A 10,264-nucleotide genomic window follows, 5' to 3' on the forward strand; every position below is an offset into this window, starting at 1 on the left:
AGCCCGACGCGGGGCTTGAACTCACGAATTGCAAGATCATGACCTGAGCCGAAGTCGGATGCTTAACCAACTGAGCCACCTAGGCGCCCCCTGTACTTCTTCTTTTTTTAAAGTAGGTTCGAATCACTAAGTTCTACACCTGAAACTAATATTATGTTGTATTTGGCTAACTGGAATTTAAATAAAAACTTGCAAAAAAAAAATAAAGTAGGCTCTATACCCAACGTGGAGCTTGAACTCATGACTCTGAAATCAAAAGTACCACACTCTACTTAGTGAGCCAGCCAGGTGCCCTTGACCTTTGCTTTTTATAAATATCAGTAGGTATTGAATTCCAGGTTGATTGTAATTTCTTCTTAGCACAGTGAATTCCATTATCTTTTTACTTTTGCTGTTGTTCTTGAGAAATCAGCTCCCAGTCTAATTGCTGCAGCTTTGATGTTATCTGACCTTTCTTTCTGCTTTTATGATCTAGATTCTGTCTTTGGTGTTCTGCAATTTTGTTATGATATGTTGGAATGCAAATTTCCTTTTATCTGTAGTAGGAATTCATTGGGATTCTTGAATCTGAGTATGCTTTTGTTTCCCATTGTTTGTCCTGCCGTGCTCAGATGAATCATTTCCTTAGATGTCTTCTAGCTCATGAATTCTTTCTTCACTGTGTCTGTCTGCTATTAAATCTGTCCACTGAGTTTTACATTTTATTTATTACACTTTTCATTTCCAGTATCTTATTTACTTTTTACAAACTGCTTGATCATTTTTGTAGTCTTATTATTTACTCGTATTATATTAGTAATACATAAAAAGCATATTAATGCCCTTTTTATTTCTTAAAAGCTCTAAAATAGTTATTTTATGTCATGTCTCTGATAATTCCTTTATCTAAAGTCTGTAAATCTGGTTCTGCTGTCTGTGTTTCAGCTTCTCTTGTTCATGGTGCCTGGTTTCCTTGGGTTTTATGATTTTTGACTATGAGCTTACATTTCTTAAAACTTTATCTGTGGGAGGGGGCGCCTGGGTGGTTCAGTTGGTTAAGTGTCCGACTTCAGCTCAGGTCATGATCTCACTGGTTCGAACCCCGCGTCGGGCTGTGTGCTGACATCTCAGAGCCTGGAGCCTGCTTCGGATTCTGTGTCTCCCTCTCTCTCTGCCCCTCCCCCACTCATGCTCTGTCTCTGTCTCTCTCAAAAATGAATGCATGTTAAAAAAATTTTTTTTTAATTTTGTGGGAATTTGGGGGGACTCTGAGATAAAGGTGGGTTCATCTAGAGACGATTTGCACTTGTTTCTTCTAGCACTACAGGCACTTAGGACCACTTTGCATTAAATTCTCTGGTGAAGGCTTTTCAGACCAAACCACTAACGTGGATGTGTGCAAGCCAGCTCTGGGTATACATTCTTGGGAATTCGTTTCACTTTCATGCGGTACCAAGAACCAAGATAGCCCATTTTGGTTGCAGACCCTCCAGGTGGAAAGATGAGATTTACAGATCTTCCTTGATTTATAGTGGGGTTACCTTCGATAAAGCCATGGTAAATTGGAAATATCTTTTTTTTTAAAAACATTTTTTTAACGTTTTATTTATTTTTGAGACAGAGAGAGACAGAGCATGAATAGGGGAGGGGCAGAGAGAGAGGGAGACACAGAATCGGAAGCAGGCTCCAGGCTCTGAGCCATCAGCCCAGAGCCCGACGCGGGGCTCGAACCCACGGACCGCGAGATCGTGACCTGAGCTGAAGTCGGACACTTAACCGACTGAGCCACCCAGGCGCCCCTAAATTGGAAATATCTTAAGGCAAACATGCATTTAATACATCTAACCTATGGAACATCATAGCTTAGCCTAGCCTACCTTAAATGTACTCGGAACACTTACATTAGCCTGCAATTGGGCAAAACACAAGGTCTATGTTTTATGATAAAGTGTTGAATAGCTCATGTAATTTACTGAAAACTGTACTGAAAGTGTGAAACAGAATGGTTTTCTGGGTGCAGAATGCCTGTAAGTGTATCGATTGTTTACCTGCATGATTACCCTGTCCAGCATCATGGGAAAGTATCTGACAGCATATTGCTGGCCGGGGAAAAGACCAAAATTCAAAATTCGAAGTATGGTTTTTATTGTACATGTATCACTTTTGCACCATCATAAAGTCGAAAAGTTGTAAGTCAAACCATAGCAAGTTGGGGACCATCTGTTTATCTAGCTTAGTCTAACAGTGAAGATATAGTCCGTATGGCCTCACCTGTAGGAGAGGGCATCCAATCTGAATCTCCACTTCAGGCAGACCTGAGGCTCTGTCTTCTGACCCTGGAGCTCCTTAAGGTGTTGAAAACTGAGAGTTAACTGGTTTGGCAATTGCTCCCATGATCCCTCTGGGCTCCTATCATCCCGTGGTTTGGGCTGAATATGTCTTATTTGTATTCATGTATTAGAACAAGATACTTTTAGTATTTTATCTAGAACTTAAAAAAATTTTTTTAGTGTTTATTTATTTTTGAGAGAGAGTGTGCAAGTGGGGGAGGGGCAGAGAGAGACGGAGACACAGAATCTGAAGCAGGCTCCAGGCTCCGACCTGTCAGCACAGAGCCTGATCGAGGCTCGAACTCAGGGACCGGGAGACCATGACTTGAGCGGAAGTCGGCCGCTTAACCGACTAAGCCACCCAGGCACCCCTAGAACTTTAAATTGTTTACAGCAGGACAGTCAGGGTGCCTGGGTTCATTATGTCATGTGAAATTGAAGACTGCATCACTTATTTTTCATTAATATTCTTTTTTTTTTTAATGTTTTATTTATTTTTTGAGACAGGGAGAGACAGAGCATGAATGGGGGAGGGTCAGAGAGAGGGAGACACAGAATCGGAAACAGGCTCCAGGCTCTGAGCTGTCAGCACAGAGCCTGACGCGGGGCTCAAAGTCAGGGACCCTGAGATCATGACCTGAGCCGAAGTCGGCCGCTTAACCGACTGAGCCTCCCAGGCGCCCCTCATTAATATTCTTAAAGTTCCTCTAGAAAATCCTCAGGCTTTTATGTGTCAAACCTTTTCCCTTCTCTTTATCCCATTCTTCTGTCTCAGTACCTTGTCTTTTAAGTATGACACATACTGACCAAATTTTTAGCATGTGAACCTGATAGCTTGGGCCAATGAAGAATTATGTAATGTTAGGCCGAGAAAAAGATTTCAAGGGCAGCTGAAGTCTGCAATGTTCATGCAGTTTTGGATTTTTTTGTTTGTTTGTTTGCCTCTTGTTTTCTTTTATGGTTTAAACTTCAATTTTGAAATACTCCTAAATAGCCCTATTGTTTATTTTCCTTGTTAACATTTCTGGTAAACAGAACAGTTTGATGTTTATCAAAGGAATATTTTTAAGGACAGCATGATCACATTGGATGGTCTCCATTTTTAGCGTGTCTGGTTTTGAAGCATGTCATTGAAACATTTTGAACATCTGATTTTCCTCATTTCATTAAGTAACACGCGTTATTTTCTATGAATGCACTGATTATTGCAGCCAGAGTCAAGAAAACACGGCCAAGACGAGACGAGATGCACTTAACCTTCTCTCCTTCCTGTTCTCAGCTGGGAAGCTCTTTTCTTTTTCTCACTTTCCTTCTATTTTCTAAAACCTTCTCTGACCAGCCTGGGGGAAGTCCTCTCCTCCTGAAGGGGAAGGAGGAAGGTACTCTTGTTCTCAGTAGCGTCTCCCCGGGGACCCACTACATCTCAGTGTCTTCTGGAACATCCCGTTCTCCTTTTTTTTCTCTCCTACCTCTCTGGCCTCTCCTCCTGACCTCCTTCTCAAGAGCCCCTTCTCATCCACCTACTCCTTAAATGCCAATGCTCCGTAAGGCTGTGCGAGAGACTCTTTTCTCTTCCCCAGCCAAATACTCACCCCCATCTGAGGCTCCATCCACTGCCTTATGTTGTGACTCGCAAAGATATATCTTCAGGTCAGTCTCCCCAGGAGCCCCAGATCCCATATCTAACTACCCACTGAGCACCTCCACCTGGATGTCCATGGGCTTCTCAACCCAATGTGTTCTGAACTCATTTCTCTACCAATAGCTGCTTCTCTTCCTGCTTCCAGCCAGAAGCTGGGAGTCGTCCTAGACCCTTCCATTTCCTTATTTCCTCCTCTTCTTTTTCCTCTAAGGCTGGCCAGTTTTTTCCTACATGTAAATATTTGTTCTCTATTCCATTACAAATGCCACTGTCCCATCAGGGCTGGCTTCATCCTTTCTTGCCTAGGCCACTGAATTTGCATCTTAACTGGTCTCCCCGCTTCCCATAATATCTTGCTCTCACCCATCCTCCATGCTTCCTCCAGGGATCCTCCAGAGTGATGTTTCCAGAACGCAAATCTGATATCTTTCCCTCGCTTAAAACCCTTTGCTGGTGCCTTCACCTTAAGGACCTGATTAGAGGTCCTCAGGGACGCATGCCACGCCCCCCCACCCCGGACTTGGCACATGCCTCTCCTGGACCTTGCCACACCTACCCTCTGTTCCAGCAGAGTGAACTGCTCTTAGCTTCCAAAGGCTCCAGGCTCTTGCACCACTCTCCTTTGCTGGAAATGCCTTTCCCCTTGTCAGCCTGCTTGTCGCCAGCTCATTCTTGTTTATCCTTCCAGATTCAGCTCAATATCACCAATTCTGGAAAGCCTCCCTTGGATCCTAGCCCTCTCCCTTCCTCGGTCCGAGCGCAATTGTGTCTTGGAGCATATTGGTCAGTAGCGTGGAGGTCAGTCTCCGGGGTCGTGAGCTCCTTGAGCGCGGGAGCCATTTCTGTTCTCTTTGGGACCTTTGGCACCTAACACAGTGCTGGCACAGCAGGCATTTGGTCAATAAGCGTCTCATGAGGGACTTTTTGATCCTGAGTTCTGTTTATTAGGTGTGTGATCTTGAGTGAATCACTTAACCTCCTTATGTTTTAGTAGAGATAATAATACGACCCCTCACAAGGATCAAATGAGATAAAGCACATTAAAGTGCTCTGTAGATTGCATTTCACTGCTACTCAACGTTTTTTATTTTATTTTTCGAGAGACAGAGAGAGACAGAGCACAAGCAGGGGAGGGGCAAGAGAGAGACACGCACACACAGAATCAGAAGCAGCCTCCAGGCTCTGAGCGGTCAGCACAGAGCCCGACGCCCGTGAATGTGAGATCATGACCTGAGCCGAAGTCAGATGCTCAACCGACTGAGACACCCAGGGGCCCCATCGTTGCTTTTCAGATACAAGGACTTACTGTTATCACAATGTGCTGCTCTGATTGGTAGGCTTTTTCAAAATACATGCTGTCTCGGTTTTCCCTTCCTTCTCGGGGATTTGCTCTGCTCCCCCAAATGGCCTCTGTCCCCTTCCTTTCCACCTCTCTGCTTCTTTCTCGTCTGCCTGCAAATCTGGTATCATCTCACCCATTCCAGAAATCCCATCTTCCTCCAACCCTACCTCCCACCACACCGCCCTGGTCCTTCCTTTCTTCTCCCCGTGGCTGCCAGGGCCCTTCAAAGAGCGCTTTAGCTGGCCGCCTCCGGGCTTTCACTGCCCACTCCTTCCCTACCAGACACCATCTGGATCTCTCAGCAGCGTCACAGTCACTGCGCCCTCTGTGGGCTCTTGTGACCTCCTGTTGCCAAATCCTGCGGGCTTTTTTAGACCTCGTCCCACTGGACCTCTGAAGCATCTGGTCCTGCTGATCACCTCCCCCTCGAAACCAGCCCCCTCCGCGATGCCGTGCTGCACTTTCCTGGTTTCCCTTTTGTCTCTCCAGCTCCTGCTTATTCTCTTCCCTTGGTGTGGGCATTCCTCAAGGCTCCGCCTCCGAGGCTCAAGGCTTGGGTCTCCCCCGTGACCTCACCCGCTCCCAAGATTGCCGCTGGAACCTCTCTGCGGATGCCCCCGGGCTCCGGAGCTCCCGCTGCGTTGCCTCTTGGCTAGCTGACTTTGGGCACGACCTGGAACTCAAAGTGTCCAAAATGAAAATCATCCTTTGACTGCCTTCCCCCACCTACATGCTTCTCCTCCTGGTTGTCTTCTTTCTATTAACGACCCCATCATTTTTTCCCAGTCATCCTAGGATCCTTGTTTTTGCTTTCCTCCCCCACTGGCCATGCCCGAGATGCTCTTACTGAAGTACTGTGGATCGCCCACCTGACCATTTCTAACTCCTCCGTCACTGCAGAAAGGTCTCTGGTGCCTCTCCCCAAACCATCTTCATAGCATACCACAGGTTTGGCTTTTTTTTTTTTTTCCTTCCTTCCTCCCACCTTTCTATTTCTTTCTTTCAATAAATATTTAATGAGCACCTACTATGTGCCAAGCTCTGGGGAAACAACGAATTAATGCAGTGCAGGACCGGGCTCAAACTCACGAACCACAAGATCATGACCTGAGCAGAAGTCGGATGCTCAACCACCTGAGCCACCCAGGCGCCCCATGTCCTTAGCATGTTTTAATGGGTTTTCATCAAGTGCCCAGCCTGCTTGTTCAGGTGCACCTCCATGGTTTTCCCTCTCTGTCTTCCCCCATGGCCCACCCTCTAGATGGGGTTCCCTGAACATGCTCTGTTCCGGCTTCTGTGCCTTTTTTTTTTTTTTTTTTGTAAATGTTTATTTATTTTGATGTGGGCGGTGGGGGGGGGGTCGTGTAGAGACAGAGAGGGAGAAAGAGAATCCTAAGCAGGCTCTGCGATGTGAGTACAGATGTGGGGTTCAAGTGAGATCATGACCTGAGCCGAAATCAAGTCGGACATTTAACAGACTGAGCCACCCAGGTGCCCCATGCATCTGTGCCTTCTGCTAATAGTTCCATCCCCCCGTCACCCCTGCCTGTAAAAATCCCAACCACGGGTCTATTTTCAGCCCTATTTCCGGGAGGTATAACTCTTTCCTCCGTTGGTGCTTCAGACCATTTCATCATCCCTCCAGTGTGCAGGAAACCACTGATTCGGTGAGCAAACCCGCCGCTGGAGAGACAGAGAGCTGCAGCATCACCCAACTGTCTGGGGTCAGCAAGCAACCCCTCAAGAGCCATCACCAGCAGCAGCCAGGCTTCCATAGTAAGTGTAGACAGCCCAGAGCTGTTAGGGGGCACCTCGGGCTCATGGAGGAAGAACGCAGATGGGACCAGAGCTAGGTACACTCGGTGAGCACCAGCACCACTGTCATGGTGAGGCGACCCTGAGAGTAGACCCAGCGGGTGGTCTCTTGAGTCTGTTTTACACGGGGGTGTAGAGCATGTCACAGAGTCCTGGGGGACATTCTACATCTCAGGTGCCACCCACGCTTTCCTGAGTTCTCCAGCTCACGCTTTACTGCTCTCACCTTTCAACTCCCATGACGCGTTGTTTTTCAGACCAGACACCCAGTTGCAACCGCGACAGTTGGGATGTTCTGCCTTGGAGTTCTGCTCATTTGTGTACTTTGTCTTATCCCCCCTGCTAGACTCGTAAGCTCCCTAGGATGGGGACCGCGAGCCCTGTGGCATGAGAGACGGGGACTCGCAAAGTATTTGCGGATTTCAATACAGAGAAACTTCTTCCACTGCAGTATAAAGCAGGAGCTGTATTCTATTCTTGGTGCTTCCAGGGTGACTCACACACACGTGTTCTCAAGAAATACTGCTTGATTGATGGATCCAACCCTTGAAGGGTCCCTTCCATAGTATTTCAGTTGAAACATTATGATGAAACCCCAAACCAAACGGAAATGCGAAGCACAAAAATCAAATCTAAATGTTTAAAAAAAAATCAAGGGGTGCCTGGGTGGCGCAGTCGGTTAAGCGTCCGACTTCAGCCAGGTCACGATCTCGCGGTCCGTGAGTTCGAGCCCCGCGTCAGGCTCTGGGCTGATGGCTCAGAGCCTGGAGCCTGTTTCCGATTCTGTGTCTCCCTCTCTCTCTGCCCCTCCCCCGTTCATGCTCTGTCTCTCTCTGTCCCAAAAATAAATAAACGTTGAAAAAAAAATTAAAAAAAAAAAATCAAGCATTGGGTTCCCGCCACATAAAAATTCCTAGGTCAGCGTCTGACGTATGGATGTGTTGAATAAATGTTAATGTTACTCCATGAGCACTGGACAGCCAACTCAGTAATGTGTCCTGAGATAGCACAGCTGGAAGAAACTGGTTCGGTAACATTTTCTTTATTTTCTTTATTTTTATTTTTTTACCTTTTCTTTTCTTTTTTATTTATTTTTTTTAATGTTTATTTTTGACAGAGAGAGACAGAGCATGAGCAAGGGAGGGGCAGGGAAAGGGGGAGACACAGAATCCGAAGCAGGCTCCAGGCTCTGAGCTGTCAGCACAGAGCCCCACGTGGGGCTTGAACCCACAAGCCATGAGATCACAACCTGAGCTGAAGTGGGACGCTCAACCGGCTGAGCCACCCTACGTTTTTTCTTTAGAGAGATGCTACTGGGGGTAACAGGCAGGAAGGTTTGTCCATATGGCCAGGTGGGCGGGTCTTCGTGGCGTTGGGCTGCCAGAGGGGCATCTTTGGACTTAGCAGATCATGACTGCAGCCTCCCCACATTATGCTGAAATGCCACAGGCGGCCAGGGAATGCTTCAGTCCCCCCTGGGGGTGATGTAAATCTTACACTTTTTCTGGACATTCTGGTAATCTCTCACCCAGGTCATGATTTTGAGGGAGTCAAGAGCACAGATTTAGAGGATCTTTCTCTTTTAGAGATACAAACTGAATTGTTAATGGATAAAATGGCATGATGTCTCATGTTTACTTCGAAGTAACCTAAAAAAAGAGAAGGGGCAAGCCTAGAATGGCAACAAAGGCTCTGTGTTGGTGATTGTTACGACTTGGTGTTGGGTATATGGCTATTTGTGGTGCTTTTCTGTATGTTAGAAATTTCCCATAATAAAATTTAAAAAACTTTTTATAAAGACCTCTTTATTTTTTTTTAAGTTTGTTTATTTTTGAGAGAGAGAGAGAGAGAGAAAGAGAGTATGTGTGCATGAGCAGGGGAGGGGCAGAGGAGGGAGAGAGAGAATCTCAAGCAGGCTCCGCACTGTCAGCACAGGGCTCAACACAGGGCTCAAACTCACGAACCGTGAGATCATGACCTGAGCCAAAACTGAGAGACGCTTAATTGACTGAGCCACCCTGGTGCCCCTTATTTTGTTTTTTAAAGCACAGATTTTAGAGCACGGCAGAACTGGCTTCAAATCCCTTCTCTGCTACTTTTTGTCTGGGTGATCTTGTCGTTTAATTCTTCCGAGTCCGGTTTCCACATTTCCAAAATGTTAATAAGAATAATTCCTGGCTCACACATTTGTGGCAACTATGTAGATGGAGACTTAGGGCAAAGCACATGGCTGGAATCAATAATGCTACTAGGGGTTTACGTGAGCCTAACTATGCTAGTTACACCAACTCTTAGAAACGGTCGTGGTTAGGACCGCAAACCGTGGCTGCTGGCAGATGGTTGACCTGAGGTCTTGACCACACGGGGCCTCCCACAGCTTCTCTAGATGAATTGCAACTGGGGATCAAATTATAGGCTTCAGACCCTTTACTAAAACCCGTAAAGAGCATTTCTTTTATTATTATTTTCTTTTTATTTTGAAAGTGGCAGGGAGGGGCGCCTGGGTGGCTCAGTCGGTTAAGCGTCCGACTTCGGCTCAGGTCACGATCTTGCGGTCCGTGAGTTCGAGCCCCGCGTCGGGCTCTGTGCTGACGACTCAGAGCCTGGAGCCTGCTTCAGATTCTGTGTCTCCCTCTCGTTCTGACCCTCCCCCATTCATGCTCTGTCTCTCTCTGTCTCAAAAATAAATAAACATTAAAAAAATTTTTTTAAAAGAAAGTGGCAGGGAAAGGAGGAAAGAGGCAGTGGTAAGGTTTAGCGATGCCAATTCTCATGGCTGTGAGTGTTCTGGGTTCACAGCTCTGTTGTCACTGTGAGGGGGACAGACCAGGAAAGCAGACCCCTGGAGTATGATGTCACGGGAGCTGGGTGGGTGGGGGGAATCCCTTTTGCAGATCCCTCCTCTTGTATTCTGTCCTCGACTTTATTTATTTATTTAATTGGAAAGAGAGAGGGAGAGGGGCAAAGAATCTTTTTTTTTTTTTTTTAATGTTGGGGAGAGGGACAGAGACAGAGAGAGACAGAACATGAGCAGGGGAGGGGCAGAGAGAGGGAGACACAGAATCTGACGCAGACTCCAGGCTCTGAGCTGTCAGCACAGAGCCCGATGCAGGGCTTGAACTCACGAACTGCAGGATCATGACCCAAGCCGAAGTC

General features: G+C 46.7%; 1 long non-coding RNA gene across 1 annotated transcript; it reads left to right on the forward strand.

Moving 5' to 3' along the window:
- Nucleotides 1-5,154: 5,154 nt before the first annotated feature.
- Nucleotides 5,155-7,753, forward strand: LOC109494356. The gene is made up of 3 exons (XR_002738201.2): nt 5,155-5,284; nt 6,080-6,241; nt 6,939-7,753. It is a non-coding gene; the product is annotated as an uncharacterized LOC109494356 (long non-coding RNA).
- The last annotated feature ends 2,511 nt before the right edge of the window (nt 7,754-10,264 follow it).

This window comes from Felis catus, chromosome E1 (genome assembly GCF_018350175.1).
Source record: "Felis catus isolate Fca126 chromosome E1, F.catus_Fca126_mat1.0, whole genome shotgun sequence".
Lineage (NCBI taxonomy): Eukaryota > Metazoa > Chordata > Mammalia > Carnivora > Felidae > Felis > Felis catus.